At 30.6% G+C, this 22311-nt stretch overlaps 1 protein-coding gene across 3 annotated transcripts in view; it reads right to left on the bottom strand.

The window, feature by feature from the left end:
* Positions 1 to 22311, bottom strand: part of LOC105234242 (uncharacterized) — a 77073-nt gene that overhangs the window by 25846 nt on the left and 28916 nt on the right. The window contains exon 1 of one of the 3 annotated variants that reach the window (XM_049462580.1): positions 7819 to 8043. The exons of 1 other annotated variant lie outside the window; for it this stretch is intronic. The gene's annotated coding sequence lies outside the window, so the exon portion shown is untranslated. Of the gene's footprint in view, positions 1 to 7164; positions 7302 to 7818; positions 8044 to 22311 lie in introns of those variants that run through there. One more of the 3 variants, XM_011216533.3, reaches the window with a different exon arrangement.

Below are 22311 nucleotides of genomic sequence, written 5' to 3' on the forward strand. Positions count from 1 at the left end.
AAATCACAAATTTAAAACCAATCAAAGTTGGTAGTTACACTTTTGCTTGCCTCTGTGTCTCTGCGCTCCATAAAAAATGTTTCACAATTTTTTGTTGCCAGCAAGAGTTATGGCTTAACTAAGACTTCTAGCACTTAACTGGTTCGCGGTATTTTTAGCTGACGGGATGCATTGGAAAAATCCAATAGAATGATTGTAGTGACTAATTAACCTGCTGTCAACACGCACATGCACATAGATATGTATGAATATATTGGTATTTTTTTTGTTTACAGAATAACTCTTGTATCACTCGAGCGCTTCTAGTTATTGCCCACTAAAATTAAGTATATTAGCTAATAGATAGGTATTTAGTGCATGCTTTAAGCGGAAATTGCTTGTGGCTGCGAAGGAAATCGTCGGCATGCCGTGCTTGTTGGTGTACTTCAGTTTTTTATTGGTATTTTATTGGTATTTGCAGAGCGGAAGTTTATGTGAATTTTATAGTTTGGGTTGAAGCTAACAGAATGGTGGCGTAATGCGCCACTTAAGCAGGTAATTTACGGTAATTTATTGCTTTGAAATCAAATTATGTAATTGCAGCCGTTTTTGTTGTGTTCTAATTGTTTAAAAAATTGAAATTGAGAGCAATGCAGATCACTTTATAGAAGCGGTCTACTTGGCGCTGAGGGCCACAAGTAGTTTAGTAGTTAGTTTTTTCAGAATTTGCTGGGCATAATTAAATAGTCGCAAATATCATTTCCAAATATTTTATTTTCTATAACTATTATTATTATTAATTTGAAAATCTGGCAGCTCTATTTAATCAATTTTGATATTAATATTTTTTCAATCAGCTTTTTAGATATATGATTGTGTTTAAACTTAACAAAACTTATTTTTTTTCAAAATTTTTTCAGGTGGCAACCCTATTACAAAACTTTAAAATCACGTGCATAAACTCTGTTTATTAATTTCACTAACTATATGCGCATAATATGATTGTAAAATAACTATTTACTATAACTATTTTTATTTTTAATTTGAAAATCTGGCAACTCTATTTAATAAATTTTAATATTACTATTTTTCCACTATTTTTCTAAGCTATTTCATTATGTTCAAATTTTCACAACAAAATTTTTTAAATTTTTGTTTAAGGTGGCAACCCTATAACAAAGCTTTATGCTTAAACAAACGCCTTTTATTATCTGTTCCGCATATTGATATAATATTAAATGTCTGAAAACTAAATGGTTTGAGTCAAATATATATTTTTTTTACTTTTTTGAAAATTTGGCAACTCTATTCAATCAATTTTGATGAAATTTTTTTTTCAAACAGTTTTTCAGCTATTTCATTATGTTTGAATTTTTCAAATTTTCAAATTTTGTTTCAGGTGGCAACCCTATAAGGAAAGTTTAAAATTAACTATTCAACTTATTGATATAATATTAAATGAGAGAAATGTAGACTAAATGATTTTAGACAAAAAAATTTTAATACTTATTAGAAAGTTGGCAACTCTGACAATATTGTTGTTCAATAATGTTAAAAAATAATAAAATTTATATTTTATTTTTTTATTTTTAGGAATTTTTTTCCCCAAATGCTGGCAAGCCTAACAATTACAATCATATGCATTAATATAAATGTATTTTACTGCCATATTTTACATATTATTTATTTAAAAAATATTTTTGTATAAAATTATGGCAACGCTAACAATTTTATTATTATGGATTTAAACAAAAAAATTTTATAGCCATAACTTAATATATGTATGCATATTGTGTAGCCAAATTTTCATATTGTATTCCTATATTTTTTATAAAATGTTGGCAACCCAGTCAAAAGTATTATTGATTTAGTTATGAAATTATTTTTTATATTATTTGTGGTAAAATTTTCAATTTTAATTACTTATTAGATGAGTCTTTGGAAATATTTTCTTAAAGGATGGCAACTCTGCCAAAAATTGTATTCGTTTAGACATGAAATTTATTTTATAGCCATATAAGTATATGTACCTTAAAGAAATAGGGTGTATTTTATTATATTTATTTTTTCGAAAGATGGCAACCTTATAAAAATTAAAAAATTTATAACGTTAAAGAAAATTATCTGCTTGAAATTCACTCACTGATATATTTTAAAGCAACCAACAAATCAAAAAACTTTTTAAGAATTTTTCCCTGAAATATCATTTTCAATAACAAAAACTTTCCTAAATTTTACAATTTTCCCTTGCATTTGCTACGCCTTTAATATCGACTTCAACGAAAGTGTGGCAAAAATCAATTATTTACCAACCCACACCCAAATTATGCCAGACAATATTAATAGCTGAATTTTCCACTTCACTGTCGTTTTGTCTAGCTTTGTCTGGCACGAAAGCACCACACCTACTCGTAAAAGATTCACATTTTGTGTCGGATAACCCCCGCGCCAGCCAGCACTTAGCAAATATCAATAAATGATAAAAAGACACCAAGCAAACGCTGGCGCAGACGAAACGAACAGACATTGACAAACAGTAATTCTGATTGCAGACAGCAGTTCTTACAATGCTATTTTTTCTCTCGGCAGCCCACAGGGGTCAAGACACACCCTCAAGAAAGGGCAGACAGGATGCAAGTGAGTTTAAGAGGTGTGTATGTAAATGAGGGTAAGGTAAAATAGACAATGCAATGGCTATAAATGACCACGAAAGGTATACATTTTTATTTGTGTGGATTCCCTAACGCCATGTTGCACACACCCAGCTTAGAATTCCACCCATTTCAAGAAAAAATCATAAATAGAAAGAACCCTTACTTCAAGTAAAAACTCAAACACATATTGTGTTAGAGCGCTGACTCTATTTGTGTTCGTGTGTCTGCCAAGGAAACCAATGAAAAGCTATTTTCTTTTTCCGAGAAATGCAGCTCACGTGAAATCCAATTAAATGTATATTCATATTTTTGTGGCTGTGTGCGCCTTTAACTGTTTGTCATGCAACAAATTTATCGTGACATTATCATTTGATGTCAGTGGACATCGCGGGCGTTTATGTCGTTTCATACACACCGCTTTTGATTGCTTTTCCGTTGTGCTTCCTCAAACGTCAAAAGTTCATTGAACAGTGTCAAATGGTTGCCTCTTCTTATTCTTCGCTTCTTCTTCTTTGTGCTGTGCGCTTTGTTATTTATTGTTGTTGTACAAACGCTGGTGTCATTCGCTGTTATTTATTCGCGCTTTGCTGATTGCATTTGTTTGCTTGTGTTTTCCAGTTATTGCTTGATATTTCGTAATCTCTTGACTTTTGTTACATTGCTCCCTCTTTCCAATTTATGCTTTTGCAAAAATTTCTTTTATTGTTTTTTTGTTTTTTTTTGTGCTTTATTACCAAGATGTGAGTGTTTATCTTGTGGTTGAGGTGACTTTGTGATTTTATATTGCAATGCTTGAGCTTTAATGGGAAATGTGGCAGCAAAAGCATTAAGGCCGTTCAGGTGTGAATCGATAAGGAGTAAACGCAAAGGCAGGCAAAAATTACGAAGGGTGAGTTTAGAGGCATAAGAATGAGTAAAAACATTTCAAGCGTGACTAAAAACAAGACAAGAGGCTGAAAACTAAGCTATTATAGTTAAAAATAAGGAGCTAAAGCTGGGATACTCAACGATATTTGACAGCAAGTTCGAAAATGTTAGTATAGATGTTGACTATCTAGGTCAGAGTGCCATCACATTGCCAAATTATGTTAAGCATATGCATAATTAGTAATAAATAATGTCAATTTAAACTCCAAACTGCTTAAATGGCTTCATGAGAACTCATTAAACGCCAAAAAGTATGCTAATTTTAAAGAATATATGAATATTCAAGCTGTCTAAACCTAAAAGTATGCTAACCTTTTAGAAGATCTGCTTATTTAGGCTGTCTAAGTATATAAAAAAAGTTTTTCTAGACAAAAATTAACTGTCAGAATTAAAATTAACTAAAAAAAATTTTCATAATCTCAGACACATATTATTTATGGTCTGCTAATTTCAGCATTTCGCCGAAACGCAAATAGTATCAAATTGCGAATGCCGCAAAAAACATGCCAATGACAATTTCTCAGAAAGCAATACCAATTTAATTTTGAAAGCTAAATTTTATTAGAAAAAAAAATGCAGCTGCGCAACACATAAATTAACGCAAAGGGCTTAAGGGCTAAACGCCGCTTAACGACTAAATGCAGAGTAGTCTAAAAATAAGGCGAATTCGCGCATAAATAAGCCGCTAAATAATGGTATTTAGGAATATTTTTAGACGCGCATAAATCATAAAAATTCAAACGATAGAAGATGTATGTGAGAAGTAGAAAAAGGAGACTGTTGAAGTGAGCTGAGAATAAAAATAAAAATGTGAATTGAAAAAATGTAAGATAACAGTGCGATAAAGGTGAAAAAGAGGCGCTAAGAACTGAAGTAGAACACAGTGGCCGTCAAAGCAATAAATAAATGCAATAAAGCAGCAATTTTATAAATATATATAGATATGGATATCGTATATATTTATATATGTATATACATATGTATATATATGTACATACATACAGTATATAGTTATGTATATCTGTCGTATCCTATAATACCAAAGCTCTGTCACAAAGAGCTTGTGCTCTTACAAACCTCACAGCAGCGCCTTTGTCCTGCCTATGCGTGTCTGCTGCGCAAGAAAGAGTGGCACAAAAGCAATCGCCTCAGCACTAGGCTATGCTAAAGACCCTTTTTGCGCGCTATTCAAATTGCATAAATACAAACATTTCAACAGACAAAACTATTTGCAAAGGTATGCCTGGTGAGACGCATATAAATACATGCTTATATATGTACATACATACTTTTATATACACATACATACATTCAGCTATATATGTGAGTATGTATGCATGCTAACCTTCAATATGCTTTATCGCTGTGCACCGGTGTCCATATCTGATACGCGGCTTGTTTGCATTTCAAATCTTCCTGTCGCGCATTTTAAATGTTTGCGGGGGCGATTTTTTACAATGTTTGTTTTAGTTTTTATTTTTCTTTTTTTTATATATGTATGTATAAATGTCCGATTTTTTATATATTGCTGCTTGCTTTTGCATATTTTTTTGGACCCATATTTATTTATTTTTCGCCACTTATCTGCATGTTTGGCAGTTACCTATATGTACCAAGAACAAAGAATAAAAAATCGAAAAAATAATAAAAAAAAACAACAAAAGTATGTAAAAACATATTCAAAAAAAATTTAAAAATATTCAAAAAAAAAATATAAAAATTTACATTTCCACACATACACATACAAATATTGTATGTGTATGCGTTTACTTATTGCGCGCACATTCCTTTGCACTAAATATATTTAGCATCATTTGTATGAGTATTTGCATGCGTTTATGCAGCGCTTGTCGATCCGCCCGTCAAACTGTCGAGCTGCTTGTCTATCATTTATTTAGTTGAACTGTCTGTTTGCTGTTAAACATAAGTACATATGTATGTTTGTACGTGTGCATCTGTGTGTTAGCTTGTATGTATGTATGAAACATCAATGTGTAGGGACATAAGCATTGTCTGTGGGTATCTCTTCATATTTATTTAGTGCCTTTTTTGCTGTTTTTATTGAATTTGTTGTTGTAGTTGTATTTATTTAATATTTCGCATTTTATTCAGGCTATTTGTGCTTCCACTGGCACTTTTGTAGTTTGATCGCGAAATGCAAATACAAATAAAGGAAAGCAAATATGTGTGTATGTTTACAGGTAAACAGCGAATTATCCTGACAGGAATTTGAAATGTGCGCGCGAGATGAGTATTTTGAAGGGAAAATACAGGAATTATTTTTTTATATATGTATGCATGTTTCATAAAATAGTTTTAATGGGGTTTTGAGAGAAGGTGTGAAATTAGTAAGGTTTTTAATTTAAAGCATTTTTCTTAATTTCAAAAAATTGTTGCCCTAAAAAAAATATTTTTTTGTGGAAAATCTATTCGTGTTAAAAAAATTTTTTTTATTAAAATTAAAAAAAAAAAATAAAAATATAATTTAAAGTTTTAACTACATATTTTAATTTAGTTTTTTTATATTGTATAATATTTTTTTGATTAAAAATTCTGAAAAAAAAAATTAAAATTAATAAATAAAATAATTTTAAAAAAACTTTTTGTTCAGAATTTTAAAAAAAAAAACAGAAAAAAAATATTTTAAATTTTTAAACTTTAAATAAACTATTTTTTCAATTTTTATTAAAAAAAAAACATTTTTACTTTTCAATTTTTTAATTTTAAAATGAAAGTTGTTACGGTTTCTGATAGTCTTTTTCGATTTAATAAATATAAAAATTAATTTTTAATAATATCTAATGATTTTTGAAATTTAGAACATTATTATATATTTTTAGTTTTTATATGTCATGATATTATATTTTTTAAATTTTTTTTTTAATTTTTGCAAACAGATGTTTGACCTTTTTCGATTTTTTAAATTTAATGTGTCTGGACTCCGTGTGTTTTTTTTAGTGATTTTAAATATTAATGTTAAAAAAATTTAATTTTTAAATTTGTGTTGTTTTTAATGAATTTTAATTTAATTTTTAAATATTTTTTTGATATTTTTTTCCATGTTTAAAATTTTAATTTTTATATATTTGCATTTTTTTCGTATATTTAAAATTTTAATTTTTTGTATCTTTTTCTGTTTTCAGAATTTTAAATCCCAATTTTTATATTATTTGAAATTTCCTATAAAGTCTTGTAAAATACATTATGTATTCCAAAAACTGCCCAGAAATTCCCTTAAATTACCACAGTCCCTACCGCATTTTGTATGCAGCGTAAATTCCCTACACAGTCAATCAAAACTCAAAAATTTGCATAGCATAGCGCACACATACAAACATGCGAGCACATCAAATATTTAATTTGTCCCTTCGCATCACTATTTAGACGCTTTTCTGACATACCAACAAAAAAAAAACACATATGCAAAATGCTGCATGACCCCAAGTAAACTTAAGTCAACTGCCGCTTTGGCGCAAATTGAAAGGCACTTCAACTAAGTGAGACCCGCCTCTGCATTATATAACTGGTGCGCTGCTGACAGGATATTAATAGAAAGCAAATACCTCAAGTTCCCCCAAGCATATCAAATTACATATGTACATACCTTGACGTTTGTGGAATTTACAATAATTCAGAATTTACTTCAAATTAAATGGCAATGACAGACATTTTTTTGTTGAATTTGAAAAGTCGAAAGTGACGGCAAAGTGTTATTTTTGCTTGGAAATTTACCTGCAAGTAAAAGAGAAATAAATAATCAATTGGTGTGTGTAAATATATTTATGAAAAGTCCAAAAAGTTAATTATAAATAAAAAATAATGGATTACATATTATGAAATTTGTATAAATAACATTAAAAATGGAAAGGAAAATATTGAAAAGCGCCCCAAAGAGTTATTTTAACAGTTCGAATAATAATTTTCCGTGATTAAAATTCCATTCAAGTATCTAATAAACAGCTCATTAAAACACAACAAAAAAATTTATAACCCACAGCAAGCGCCTTTGGTCATACAAGTATGCACCGCGCTTTTAGCCGCTGTTGCATTACACTTTTCACGAGCTTACTAAATTCAGCATTAAACTTGCCACATATGCATAGATGATTGTGATTATTCAAAACACACAACAATTAACAATCATTAATCACATTAATCACAACGCACTTAAGTGCAACGGCTTATGCACTCATGGCTTTCCACTTTCCAGCCCAACCACCACACCGCTTCATCGCAGTGGCGTTGCTATCCAAGTTACCTGAGTTCAGCTGGGCAGCCACAAATTCCCATGCAACACAAAGCGCAGTGCTGCACTTTTCATCAAAAACCCAATGTGCAGCGTCTGTGGCAGCATCTCGGTTTTCATCTTTCACTTTACCTTCACCGTGTGACGCATTTCTTCACCAACCAACCAACCTTTTTCACACCTCAGGCGGGCACTCACACCTTCTCCGGTGCGCATTTCACTAACCGCAGCGCGATTTTCCACACCTATCTCGTTTGTCTAACAGATAACTGCATATACTTGTAAATACATACATATGTGTGTGTTATGGTTTCTTCATGTGTTCTAATCTCTCTCTTTATTATTAGTTTTTTTGCTGTGAAAACTATCAGTTGTCGTGGGCGTACTTGTGAAAGGGCAAACAACTCGTTCACAGCATTATTTGTGGTCTTCAACGACTCGAGTGTGAACAGTTTTTTGTAGGCATTTGTTCAACTGTCAGTGGTTTCTTCACCAGCAAAGAGTCTGCTTATTTCTATCTTATTAAAATGTTACCTGATGCTTGATAAGAGGGATTACTTCTCTACGGACTAATCTTTCTTGGGCTGAGTGTGTCATATGTTTCCACCTAATTATAAAGGGTGTATAAGGTGCACTGCTGTCAAATTTTCTATTAATAAGTTCAAAGTTCACATTTTGATATTAAACACGAGTTTATGGTATTACCTTAGAGTGAAACTGTTAATTATTCTTTTTAAATTAACTTAAATGAACTTTGATTAAACTCGTGTTTAAAAGGGGGTTTAAGAAAAATTGTGATCAAATTTCACTAAAAAAATTTTGGTTGAAAAATAAAGTGATAACTCCATAAACACCTTAACCAATAAACTCGAGTTTAAGAGGGAGTTTAAGAAAAATGTTAACAAGTTTAATTTTTAAATTTCGATAGCAAATTTGGTTTGAAAAATAAAATGTTAACTTCATAAACATCTTCACTATTAAACTCGAGTTTAAAAGGGAGTTTAAGAAAAATTGTAAACAAGTTTAAAATAAGCGGTGTTTAAGGCAAATAAAGTGAAATTTTTTGTTAAATTGTGCTGGCAAATGTTTTTTGAAAACACTGTTGAGTACTCAAACTCAAAAAATTTTGGTGTTTTAGAGGAATTAAAGCAAATTTTTTTACTTGTAGACATTGTATTTAAAAGTTTTTAATTTTGATATGATTAGAAATCATAAACACTTCATAAACAGTTGTGTTTAAGTCGAGTTATTGGGAATTGCTTAGAAGGTGAACTCTGTGTTTATAAGTTGTTCATTCTGACACCAAATTTTATTGCAAACCCGCGATAACAAGTGATGTTTAAGACGAGTTCAGTGAAATTTTTCTATGGTAAACTTTTCAAATTCCACAAAAAGTGGTTTTCAAGGCGAGTTTAAGGAAAATTGTGTATATTAAATAATGCCTTTATGTTCAGTTTAATGTTAGCATGTTCAAAAACTTTAAACACTTCTCAAAAGTAGTGTTTAGAACGAGTTTATGGAAATAGATTGTATAATAAACACCGTGTTTATAAGTTGTTCATTCTGGCACCAGAGTTTCTTGCAAACCCACAAAAAAAGTGGTGTTTAAAGCGAGTTTAAGGAAAACTGTGTTTGCTAATAGATGTCCTTATGTGAAGTCTAATTCTAACATATTTAAAAACTATAAACACATTACAAAAAGGAATTTTATGGCATACATAATATTAAGTGTTTCATCGTGTAAGAAAAGCAATTCAACTGCAATTTCCGGCCAAATGCAGTCGTAGCTCATATTTTATAGATACTATAACTCAAGTGTGCGATAAGCGCGAAGTTTTCTTTATCAGTGTCCACTCTATTAGTTTTTTTGCTCGTCATGTTAATTTGTTAGGGTTATTTTTGCATGCTATCTTGAATACTAAAGTGTTAACTTGAATTACTGATAAGTTACCAATAAAAATTTATAGTTCTTCAAAGTCATATGTGCTTTTATAACCTTTCAAACTAACATAACCTCACTTAATTACAACACAATATATATTTGTAATGATAAAGAAATAAGTAATTACACTAGAAATTAATAAAATAATCGTAAAGTCAACAATTTTAATGAGCAATTTTCTTTTTATTGTCCTAACTAATTATGACTTCAACCCTTAAATTCCTGAAACGATTTTTTCAACTCTTCCTCAAAACACAAATTCATAAAAATTTGTAATAACAACATCTTAAACTCATGAAAAACTTATATTTCTGGATTTTTTCGAGATGAAATTATAATATACAGCAACAAAAACAAAAGCAATGAATATCCTTCTAACATTTCCATATGCGCCGGAAATCATTTCCGATATTTTATTTTAACAAGATTTCCCAATCGGTAAGGAAACATATGCGTACACGCCGGAGCGGCTGCCTTTTTCCAGCGAAAAATAATGAAAATAAAAAAAAAACAAAATGAATAACCTGCCTTTGCCTAAATTTTCCTGAAACAGATTTCCTTTCAATTCATGCAGATGTAACTCATATTCTCATATTTTATATAGATGTATGTGTGTGTTTAAATTTCACTTGCACGCTGTTATCCATTAGCAGCTCTCATATGCTTATGCATTTGCTATCAAAATATTCACACAAGCATAGAGAGACGCTCACATGTTGCATCCCTCAAGTGCTGACCCTACAAATGCTACTGTGCGTCCTTAAGTACAGTCTTTTTTGTTGTTGTATTATTTTTTGTGTTTTTGATGTTGTACTACCTGCGCTGATTTGCTTTGCTTGTGTGTATTTGCTTTTGCTTTTGTTGAATTTTTGCTTTGATTTTTGTTGTTGTTTTTCTTTTTTTTGGTAATTTTTGATTTTATTTTTGTTGTTGTTTTTTGTTGATTTTTTTTTTTTTGCTTTTGCTTTTCATTTGCTTTTTTTACCACACATTTGCTGCAACTCCAAGGGGGCAACCAGCATGCTCGAGAATCCTTACTTAAGCTGCTCTAGCGGCACGCAGCGCAAGAGTAAATGCAAAAACCAGCAACAACAACAACAACAAGCGGCTTTATCTGCATTATCCTACCGCTTTTGCGCTGGCCACAGAAGGAATTAGCGAACTTGCCACAGCGGCTTGCAGAGTGCTTCTCGCTGAGCTGGCGCACTCACTCATCTTTTCCCACACTTCGCAGCCACCAGACAAGCACAAGTGTGTATGTGTTGCTTGCTGACTACTTGTCTGCCCGTCTGTTTGGCCACCAGGCCAGTGCTATGCGCGCACACGGGAGCTGAACAATGCTGTCTTTAATTTGCAGCAATGCCTGTTTATGTGCGCTGAGCAGCAAGTGCTCGCATTAAATTCCACTGCCACATACCGTAACCAGCCAAAGCAATATATGTACATATGAACATATGTTCTCACATACACACATATGCTCACAAACACATGCGTTTGTATGTCTTCAAGTGCAAACAAACGCGCACAAGTGCTCGCTGCCTTTGAGATTTGCTCTGTATAAGTATTTTGCTTGCAACAAAATCTACTGACGTCAGCTGCTGCTGCTGTTGCTGCCTACTGCCTTGCCCTCTTTTTCCACTTACTACTTAGTTGCGCTGCTGTTGTTTCCACGATATTTTCCTGTTGCTTTGGTGAGAAATCCGCGCTGTTCTTTCGCAGCCGCACTCACTTGCCGCCAGCAGCTGCTGTTTTCTTGCTTCATGCTTGTTCTTTCTGTAACTAGCGTTGGCTATGAATATTAAAGTGTGTACTGCTTTATCTAGCATGATGCTGGCGTGTATTTGTCGCGGATTTTTTATGCTCCATACAAATACATATGCATATGAGCAGCATCTTCATATTTATTTAACTTTTTCTCTAAGTACTGTCCTAGCAGTTAACAGCAGCTGCCTGATCTACTGTAGCAGAAGCACTGCTTGTAGGCGTGGGAATGCATTACAGCTGTAAAGTGGTAGTAGGTTTCTATGAACACACATATCTGATTGAATAGATTTCTTATAGCAGCAGCTGGTGCAAAAGTCGGGGAAACGGGCAGGCAAAGAAAAAATATTTTTCTTTTGCAATTTTGCAACAGAATTTTTTATTTTAATTAATTTTATAGATTTTTTGTTTAGTTACGACAAATAATATAAAAGATTTATCAACTTGTTTGTTTATTTTCTTTTTTAATTTAATGTCTTGTTAAGTTATGTTACGTTAAGTTAAGTTGCGTAAAGTTAAGTCAAAGAATTAAAAAGTGTTGCAGTAATTTTTGCAACGAAATTAAGAAATATTAATTTTAGTTATTTTACGTTACGTTAAGTTTCCGTTAAAGTTACGTTACGTTGTTAAAGTTTAAAAAAGTTTACCTGTGCTTTTGTCACGAAATTTAAAATTTTTTTATTTAAGTTATGTTACGTTACGTTAAGTTAAGTTTCTATACCTGCTGTTACGTTATGTTAAAGTTTGAAAAACTTTTAATGTAGTTTTTTCCCAAAAATACAAAACTTTTTTAATTAAGTTATGTTACGTTACGTTGAGTTAAGTTCCTTTACGTTCTGTTACGTTATGTCAACAAGTTCCACTTTAATTTCTATGACGACATATCTCTTAATCTTTTAGTAACGTTATGTTACGTCAAGTAACACAAAGTAACGTTATGCCAAATTAGGTTATGTTATATAAAGTTAAGCCAACCAACTAATAGTATCACTATGGTTGTGCGACGGTATTTTTAAATTTTTTTATGGTAAAGATAGTTTAAATTACGTTAAGTTGAGTTAAGTTAAGTTATGTTAAGTTAAGTTAAGTTAAGTTAAGTTAAGTTAAGATAAGTTAAGTTAAGTTAAGTTAAGTTAAGTTAAGTTAAGTTAAGTTAAGTTAAGTTAAGTTAAGTTAAGTTAAGTTAAGTTAAGTTAAGTTAAGCTAAGATAAGTTAAGTTAAGTTAAGTTAAGTTAAGTTAAGTTAAGTCAACTAAAGTCAAGTTAAGTGAAGTTAAGTTAAGTTAAGCTAAGTCAAGTTCAGCTAAGTTGGCTTACGTTAAGTTAAATTAAATTAAGTTGAATAAACTTAAGTTATGTTAAGTTTAGTTAAGTTAAGTTAAGTTTTGTTAAGTTACTTTACTTCCCGTTACATTTTATTTATTTGTTTCAATGCAATTTATTCGATTACTCATTTTTATATAACTCTACTTAATTTTATTATCATTATCATTATCACAAATTACCCAATTTATCAACATCTTTTTCTAAAGCGCGCTCTTCCATGGCATTACGTAACTTTTAGCAACTTAGAAAAAAAGCTAAGTTATGTAAACTTTCTGACACGCCAACAACCTACACGCAAGCGAAAAAATTAAACTCAAATACCCGCTTCCGTCATATCTTGACGGAATTTGTCTGAAATTAATGCTGCCTTGGCATTTTCCTTTGTTAAGCGAAATTGTTTTGACCGCAACAACTTAACTTTTTTTCAATACACCATGGACATAAGTTTGAAAGGCCCCACAACCAACACAGGCTCTCCCCCAAAACTCACACACGTTTGCTTGCGGGTCGTTTGCATTTTTCGAAAATCATTATTTTCATTAGCAACAATTTAGCATAGCTAAACGCAACAAAAACAACACAAAAACTCAAAATCCAGCGAGCGCGCGGCCATATCCGTCATTTTGATATATTTTCCCAACTCAAAGTGCACACACAAATTTTTTACTGGACCGCGCTGCCGGCTTGCCACTGGAGACGAGCTGCGCTGTCGCCGTTAATCAGCCAAGCGGAATGTAGTAAATGTTTATTTAATTAATGCAGCGGACACTAAACACGACAACAACAAAATATTAGTCAAAAGAAAAGATTGAAAACAAAAGTCACAGCTTGTAGACAAAATGATGATAAGTAACTGAGTAGAAAGAGGCAAGAAAGTAGGAAGAGGCGCCAAAGCTTAGCCGTAAAACGGCAGCTAAAAAGTTAGTAGTAACTACCGTTTAACTTTTGGGACAAATCTTCGCTGTCAAAATTAATTGTTTTGGACAGAGTTTGTTGACTGGAACGAAAATTTCACTTTTAATTTCCTAACCCAAAATGCAGATTAGAGTAAGTTTTAATGAGTGTGCTTTAAATAAGTTGACTTGAGCGGCCTTCACTGAGGCGGATTTAAAAACGCTTGGGAGCAAATTAAAGTGAAAATTAGTGTTCTTGATGAAAAGATAAGAGACGCAGTAAATTTGATTACAGAAATGGTAGCGAAATGAAATGTGAAAGACTGTGAACACAAGAAAAAGATTTATGTAAGCGAATGAGAGGTGACTTTATATAAAAGCTTTCACTTTTTATTATAAAAGCTTTCAATTTGGTAATAAAGCTCAAGGATATATTTGTAATATAAAAATTATAATTAAAACAGGAGACATGACTGCAACAATAAAAAATTAACCAAAACTGTCATATATGGTACGTATGTAGTTTTACAAAGCTTTAACACTCAAAATCATTTAAATTGTATACAAAGCGCAATATATGATGCATAGAAACCAAAACTGAAAGCTTCACTTAAGAATAAATGAATTAGAGCTTTCACATATTCATTTTTTTTTATATTAACAAAAAATTTAAACTATAACTGTTTATATAATACCGAACAGTAGCAAACGCTTTATGTAAAAAAAAAATTATGAGAGCTTTCACATTCAAAGTTTTTCGAAGCTTTCATAAAGTCTTGTACTTTGAGAAATTTTACTTATTAATTGTACTTTCAGTAACAATTCCAACAAAATTCATATAAAACAAAATAGAAGTGTAACCGAATCAGTTTTGAAGAAAAACATGCTTTGAGCTTTCACATATTTCGTTTACTTAAAAAAGCACGAAATTTATACTATTCTTGAAATGTATATATGTACATTAAAAACAGATAACTGAATGTTTAAAAGCAGAAGCTTTCATATTATTCTTCAAAGCTTTCATAAAAAATATATTTATTATGAAAGCTTTAACACTCAAAATCATTTAAATTGTGTAGAAAGGTGAATTTTTATGTTGTGAGAAATAAAAGCTGAAAGCTTCACTTAAGAATAAATGAATTAGAGCTTTCACATATTCATTTTTTTTTATATTAACAAAAAATTTAAACTATAACTGTTTATTAAGAACAGTGTATAGAAATATGTATATGGAAGCAAGGCAGGAGCTTTCACATATTTCTCCAAATCTCACATAAAAATTATATTTATTATGAAAGCTTTATTTAAAAACTACTAAATATGGTTCGGATTGTGAGAAAGCTCCCTAACAGCTTTACGCATGAAAATTGCTTCAAAAGTTTTGTTAATGTATACTAAAGTTGAAATATAGCATAAAAGTAGAGCTAGAGAAAAGCTACTAAAAATATTTCAGTACTACAAAGCTTTACTTTTCTTAGATTGGTTGAAAAGCTTTACTTATGTGTCAAAGGTTGAAATATAGCATTATTATAAAAACAGTAGAGCTTTCATTAATACTGTAAAGCTTTACTTTTGATACGTTAGGTTTTGTAAGGCTTTTAGGAAGTTTTAACTATAAAATGTTCATAAAATATGATTCAAAACAATCAGAGCTTTCATCAAAACTACAGAGCCCCACTGGGTCACCAGGTTTTGGAATAATGACTTTTATAAGACATTTGGGTAGTCATAGTCATAAAATTTCATATATATTTAACTCTACCACCTTTCTAGGAAGTATTTACTTTTTAAGCTTTTAACTTAGTTGAAAGTATACTATCTAGGAAAGCTTATTCAATCAAACCAGCTAAAAATATTTATTTATCACTAACTAAAAACAGCTTTAGCCACCAAAGACTCGCAAATTACCAAATGACCACCACTGCTGTTACAACAACTACCACATTTCCACTTACAACAACAACACCAACTAAGCCAGTGCTTGTAGAATGTGGTTAATAGCGCTTTCAAGCATTCAGCTGCTTCTAAGCATTCCAAATGAGTCATTGACAGAATGGCAAAGTTGGGAAGCTACAACAACTTGGCACAACAACTTTGCGCAGCATCTACAGAACACACGCCAAACAACAAAAATAAGTAAATGTCATATGAGAAAAAATGAAAAAAATACAAGCGCGTAGAAGAAGAAAGCGCGCGGAAAAGCGCTTCAAGTTCGTTGAGTGGCAGCAAAATTGCGGAAAATGGTCATAACAGCAGCAACAGTTACCAGCAACTACTGGCTGAGTTATGCGCGACAAAGAAAGCAAAAAAATGGAAAATGTAATAGAATAAAAGACAAACAAAAATAAAAGCTTAGCGACTAAGTAAGCTTTACTCAGAAGCCAGCAATGCAAAGAGCGCTCATGGCTTCTACTTACTAATAGTTGTACGCGGTGATGTTTATATAGCAAGCAACAAGTTTACTTGCCACTTTTCCGCGAAGCATTTGAACGAACACCTACATACAGATGGCAATGTTAGTTATCTTAGCGGCTGAGTCCTCACCAGACAGACATGCCTGGCTACCAGCAAACATGTCGCCTGCTCAGTTTGTTATGGGCTGGTTTTGTACAAGCCACACACAGGCTGCTCGCGCACGCCCAACTGCCCACACGACCACCGCTGCACCGAAAGTGTTGTCGGCCACACATGCATGCATACACAGTTAAGTATATTTATGGTTGTTATTAGAGTGATTCTGTGTGTTTTTGAATTTTAAGTTTTTCTTTGAGATTTTTTTTTTATTTTTGAAGTATTTTTTTGTTGTTTATCTCTTTATAAGTAAATCAACGAAAATTTACATCCTACGCTTAGAAAAATGGTTAACTTTATAATGGATGTGGGCCTAAAATATGTGTTTGAGGTATGTGTGGGATAGTATAAAGGAAATTGAAGAAATAATGAATGAAATTATTTTTCAAAATTTTTCAATTTTTTTTATTTTTCAGATTTACAACTATTTATTTTTGAAACCACTTTTTTCAAAATTTTTTAAAAATTTTTGGGCCATTTTTTTGATATTTTTACTTTTTCAAAATTTTTACACAAAATTTTTAATTAATTTTATTTTTAATTTTTCTTTAAACCTTTTCAAATTTTTTTCAAAAATTTCAAATATTTTTTCAAAATTTTTCAAATTTTTGTTTTGTAGATTTTTTCAATATTTCTTTTTTTTTATAATTTTCAAACATTTTGTTTTTCAAATCTTTTTGAATATTTTTTTTCAAAACGTTTTTTAATATTTTAGCCCACTGTTTTTTTTTTTTTTGAAATTGTCTTTTTAAATTTATTTTAATTTTTTGTTTTAACTTTTTAAAATTATTTTTCCAAATTTTCAAATATTTTTTTCAAAAATGTTCAAATTTTTATTTTTCAGACATTATCCAATATGTCGTTTCGAAACTATTTTGCAAATATTTTTCTCAAATTTTTTTCTTAATTTTTTTTTTAAATTTTGGACCGATATTTCTTTTTAATTTAATTTATTTCAATTTTTAAAATTAGTTTTCCAAATTTTCAAATATTTTTTTCAAAACTATTCAAATTTTTAATTTTCAGACATTTTCCAATATTTCGTTTCAAAATTATTTTGCAAATATTTTTCTCAAATTTTTTTACTAATTTTCTTAAAATTTTGGACCGATATTTATTTTTGAAGTTGTCTTTTTCAAAAATTAGTTCACAAAATTTTTATTTCAATTTTTTTTTTTAATTTTTTTTTGACAAAATTAGTGTCTATAAGCAACTCAAGATGAAGTTCAAACACACACGCACACATTCATAGCTACCCACGAAAGAAAGAAACACTTAAGTTACGTGGGCAGTTCGTTGGGCGGCGGAAAGTAGGAAGCGAGTTGGATGACAAGAAAAGTGACATGACTCCGTGCTGACTTAGCGCGACTCAACATACAACAACAACAACTCGCAACTGCGGCTTTGTTGGCCTGCCTTGGCCGACACACACTTAGGCTGACTCTGGGCTTGACTTCGCTGCACTCGGCGTGCGGCCGGAAAAGAAATGCTTTCATGCATGCGAGTAGCTACATAAGTGTGTGTCTAAGTATGTGCGTGTTTTGTTGTTTTTCATTGCCTTCACGGCGCAGGCATTGCAAGTTGCCTTAACTTGGCTGGCTTTGGACTTTAGGTGAGGTAACTGACTTTGACTTAGAAAGGTATTTGCTGTTTTGTTGTACTTTTTGTTTTACTATGTTGTTATTTTTGTTAGTTTGTTGTTGTTTTTATGTTTGTTGTTTTGCTGTGTATTTATTGTTTTACTGTTTCTTTGTTGTCGTTGTTGTTATTATGTTGTTTCACCGGTGCCAGTTGTTTGCCAGTCTTGTTGTCATGTTGTCACTGTAATAATGATGTTGCTGATGATCTTTATGCTGTTGTTGTTGCTATTGTAGTTTGTAGTTGCTCTTTGTTGAAGCTGCTGCGGAGACTTGATGATTTGTCGTGTTGTTTTTTGTTAACAAACTGCTAAAGTTTGTTGTCTTTTGCCAATACAACAACAAGAAGGTGTAATGTTTGTCAACAACAACAGCAATAAGTTGTACGTCAAAGACAACAACAAAAGTGAACAACAACAACAAAAACATTTTTTAGTAGTATGTGCCAACAATTAAAACAAAAATAGGAACAAAAATTGTTTCTACCAAGTCAAAAAAAACAACAACAATCGTAAGTAGTATGTGCCAATAACAATGACAGTAGTTAGCAGTACGTAACAACAACAATACCAACAAAAACAACACAAATTGTTAGCAGTATGGGCCAAAAACAACAGAAGTGAACAACAACAACAACAACTTTTTACAACAACAACAACAACGACAACAATTTTTAAAACAACAACAAAACCAACAGCAAAACTTTTTAAACGGTATCTGTCAACAACAAAAACAATAACAATTTTTTTAGTAGTATGTACTTACAACAACAAATATACTTTGTATACAAAAACAACTGTAAGAGGTATGTTTCACAACAACAAAAATAGTAAATAGTTTGTGACAGAAGTGCGCTGAACTGCTACCGGCGCTGTGAGTCAGGCATGTTGTTATGCGCTTTCTTGTGAATTGTAAAAACCGGTAAAGTGTTTTGGCGAAAAAAATCAGGAAGAAATGTATAATTTTAACAAATTATATATGCATATATTATGTGTAAACTTTATTTTTGTGCTCGTTATTCATTTTTCCGCCGCTGTGTTGTTAGTTGTTGTTGTTGTTCGTATCTTGTAGTTATTTTCGCTACCGTATTTGAGTTGTTTTGTCTTCTGCTAGTATTATCTCATCTTGTAGCTTACATCCGCTCACAAAACCCACTGCCTTTGCTACAACTTATTTCTTTTCTTACAATTTTTCGCTGCCGCAAAACTTTGCTCCACATTTTCTTGCCGCCTTTGCCACATTAGCACCACAAATTGACTGCTCGGCCGCCTTTACCTTTCCATTTCGATTTTTTTCTACCTCAGCTTCCTTTTTTTTCGTAATGGCATTGCTTTAGTTGAAGAACTGAGCGCTGATTTGCGTGCGCATGCGCAGCACTCGACAGTCGCAGCACCAGCTGGCTCCGGACACACTTAGCAACGCAGCTGCGTGTTTGCACGCTAAAAATGCCTCGGCGTTTTCCTGTTGATTTTTTTCTATTTCTCTCATTCCTCGTGTGTTTAGACTTTTTTGCGGCATGCAGCAGCATTTTTACATACCTTTTCCTGTGTTTTTTGTTTATGCTTCTTCTTAACTTTTTACTAGTTTTTGTTTTTCCCTTCACGGCTGTAAAGCGCTGAAGCACGCAATGGTCATCAACTTTTGTATTTACTGCTAGAAAAGTCTTTTTTTCGTCATTGTTGTTGCGTTTTATTTGCAACCAACAACTTTTCGCATGCATAAATCATACATCGACCGGCGGAATGTTATGTATGTGTGTGTTATTGTGCATGTGTGTTTATTGACTGGTCATAACGCTTAGTTTAATGATGTGTACTTAGACGTTGAGGCAAAAACGAAGTTCATTGTAGTCAATGATTGTTGGTATTTGAATACAGTTAAGCTAACAAATTTTGTTGTTGCTATTTTTACTACGTTTTTGCTGCTATTTTTACTACTTTTTTTCCAGCGCCTGTAAAGTGATTAAAAGGGTGAGCTGAGATTTTCAAGCTCAAATTTGCATATGTGAGAATTTTGAGTTTTTCTTTTATAATGTGGATTTATAATGTGGATGTACATATATGTACGCGTGTCGCTTCCTAGAAGTCGAATATTTGTTTAGCGGAAACGTAAATTACTTTTGAGCAGCTCCAAGTATGTACATGTATTTGTAGAGCCTATCCACAGCTGTATATGTTTGTATATATATGGAACTTATACTACAAATATAACAATGGCGTCTGTCTAAGCAAGTTTGTGCCTTAAGTCTTTTGTTTAGCACAAGTTAAGGATGGAGTGAGTGGTGAGAAGCTCAGTGAACAAGCATTTTTATGTTAAGTAAGGAATTTAGCGAAGCTCAAATATTTTTATATAATAATTTAAGAAAATTCAAATAAGAAATTAAAATTAAGAAAAGAAAATTTAAAAAATTAATTAGACAAAAAATAATTAATTAGAAAAATTCAAAAAACTAAATTAAAAATTTTAAATTTTTTTAATTGAAATTTGAAAAATAAAAGAAAATTTTTTTTTAATTAAGTAATTTTTTTTTAATTTTTAATTTAATTGAAAACTTAATTGAAAATTAAAAATAAATATTTTTTTATTTAAAAATTTAAAAAAAGCTTGAGAAAAAAATTAACTTTTTTTATAACATAAATTAATTTTAAATTTTTAATTAAATTAATTTTAATTTAATTTAGTTATAAATTTTTATTATAATTTTTTGTATTGTTTCATTAATTTTTTTATCCAATTATATTTTTAATTTTTTATTAAAATTATTTTTTTTTAATTATTTAAATTAATTTTTTTTAATATTCCATTTTATAAAATTTTTTCATTTAAATTTTTTAATATGCAAAAAATTGGATTATCTAAATTTGTAAAATTAAATAAATATATGAAAATATGAAAAATATTTAATTACACCAATTTGAGTTTAATTTATAAAGTAAAAAATTTAGAAAAATTATAATTAAAAAAAGACGAAATTACGTTTAGTTTAAGGAAAAATTTGAAGGAAACGTAATAAAAAAAATTCAGAAAAATTAATTAATGTAATAAAGTTATTTAAAAAAAATTAAAAAAAAAAATTATTAAATCGATTCGAAAAAAGCTTAATTAATAAAGTTAAAAAAAATTTAGAAAAATTACAATTAAAACCGATGAAATTATATTTATTTTTATGAAAGATTAGAAGAAAAAATACTTTTTTATAACTACACTTTATATAGTTTTTAATTTGTATATGAAAAATATTTTTTTTTTTTGGTAATCACAATGTAAATACATTTTTATTCAGAAATTTAGAAAATTAGAAAATTATTAAAAGTAATTATTACAAACTCAAGTATCTCAGTGTTCATAAACTCGCACATTACATATGAACACTTTTTCTATTTACGCAAAAATTCAATTAATTTCTCTAAGCCAATTTCATACCACCGAAGCCTAACAGTCATATACCACTAACATTTTAACTAAATACTAAAACAATTAAAATTGATTCAAATCAACAAAAAACCTTAAACTATATAATTATTTCAATATTCAAACTGCCACGTGAAACACTTGCAACAATTTCATTAATTAAACTATTTGCATACTGCACGCCACAGCTACTGCGTGTCATATTTAAGTTGCTGCAATTATAATAACTATATTTTATAATTGTCAATTAAAGTGTCAACATGCATTATATAATATAAGAAAATGAAAACTGTATATAGGATACGAAAAATGGAAAAATTTCACTGCGCATAAAAAAGTAACAAAATCATTAATTAAATGCTTTACAAGCTGGGGAGTGTAGAGCACGCGAGCACGCGGTTGTCGAAGTGTTAATATGCAAAAATAATGCGAAAATTATGTAAATAGCTGATTTCGAAAAAATGTTGCATACTTTCAGGCAAAAATTGTGATTTAAAAAAGATGAATTTAATAAAGTTTGTTATATATGTATATTATATTTTTTAAGTGGAATATATATGTAAATGTAGTTAAATGTATGAAAGTGTGCATATCAATTTAACAATGTATTCATATATGCATGTATATTCATTTGTAGATAAGCTACTGTAATAACTGTGCAATTAATTATATTACATTGTTGTAAAAAACGTTGACAGTTGGCAATGATAGCAACTAATGTAAGCCATTGTAATATTTCAGCGGCTTACAGAAATTTTAATAATTTTTTCTTATATGCAAGCATGCAGGCATATAGTTAATATACACGCATTCATACATAAAAATAATATTCTGGCTTTTAACAAAAGGCAAAAAGAAAAACAAACAATAATAAATCATATTGCTGCAACTAATGAAGCCAAAATTTTTCGAAGGTTAGTGAAGTCGTAGAGAGAAAAACTGAAGAAAAAATAATATTAGAAGA

The sequence above is a fragment of the Bactrocera dorsalis genome, chromosome 1, assembly GCF_023373825.1.
Source record: "Bactrocera dorsalis isolate Fly_Bdor chromosome 1, ASM2337382v1, whole genome shotgun sequence".
Taxonomy (NCBI): domain Eukaryota; kingdom Metazoa; phylum Arthropoda; class Insecta; order Diptera; family Tephritidae; genus Bactrocera; species Bactrocera dorsalis.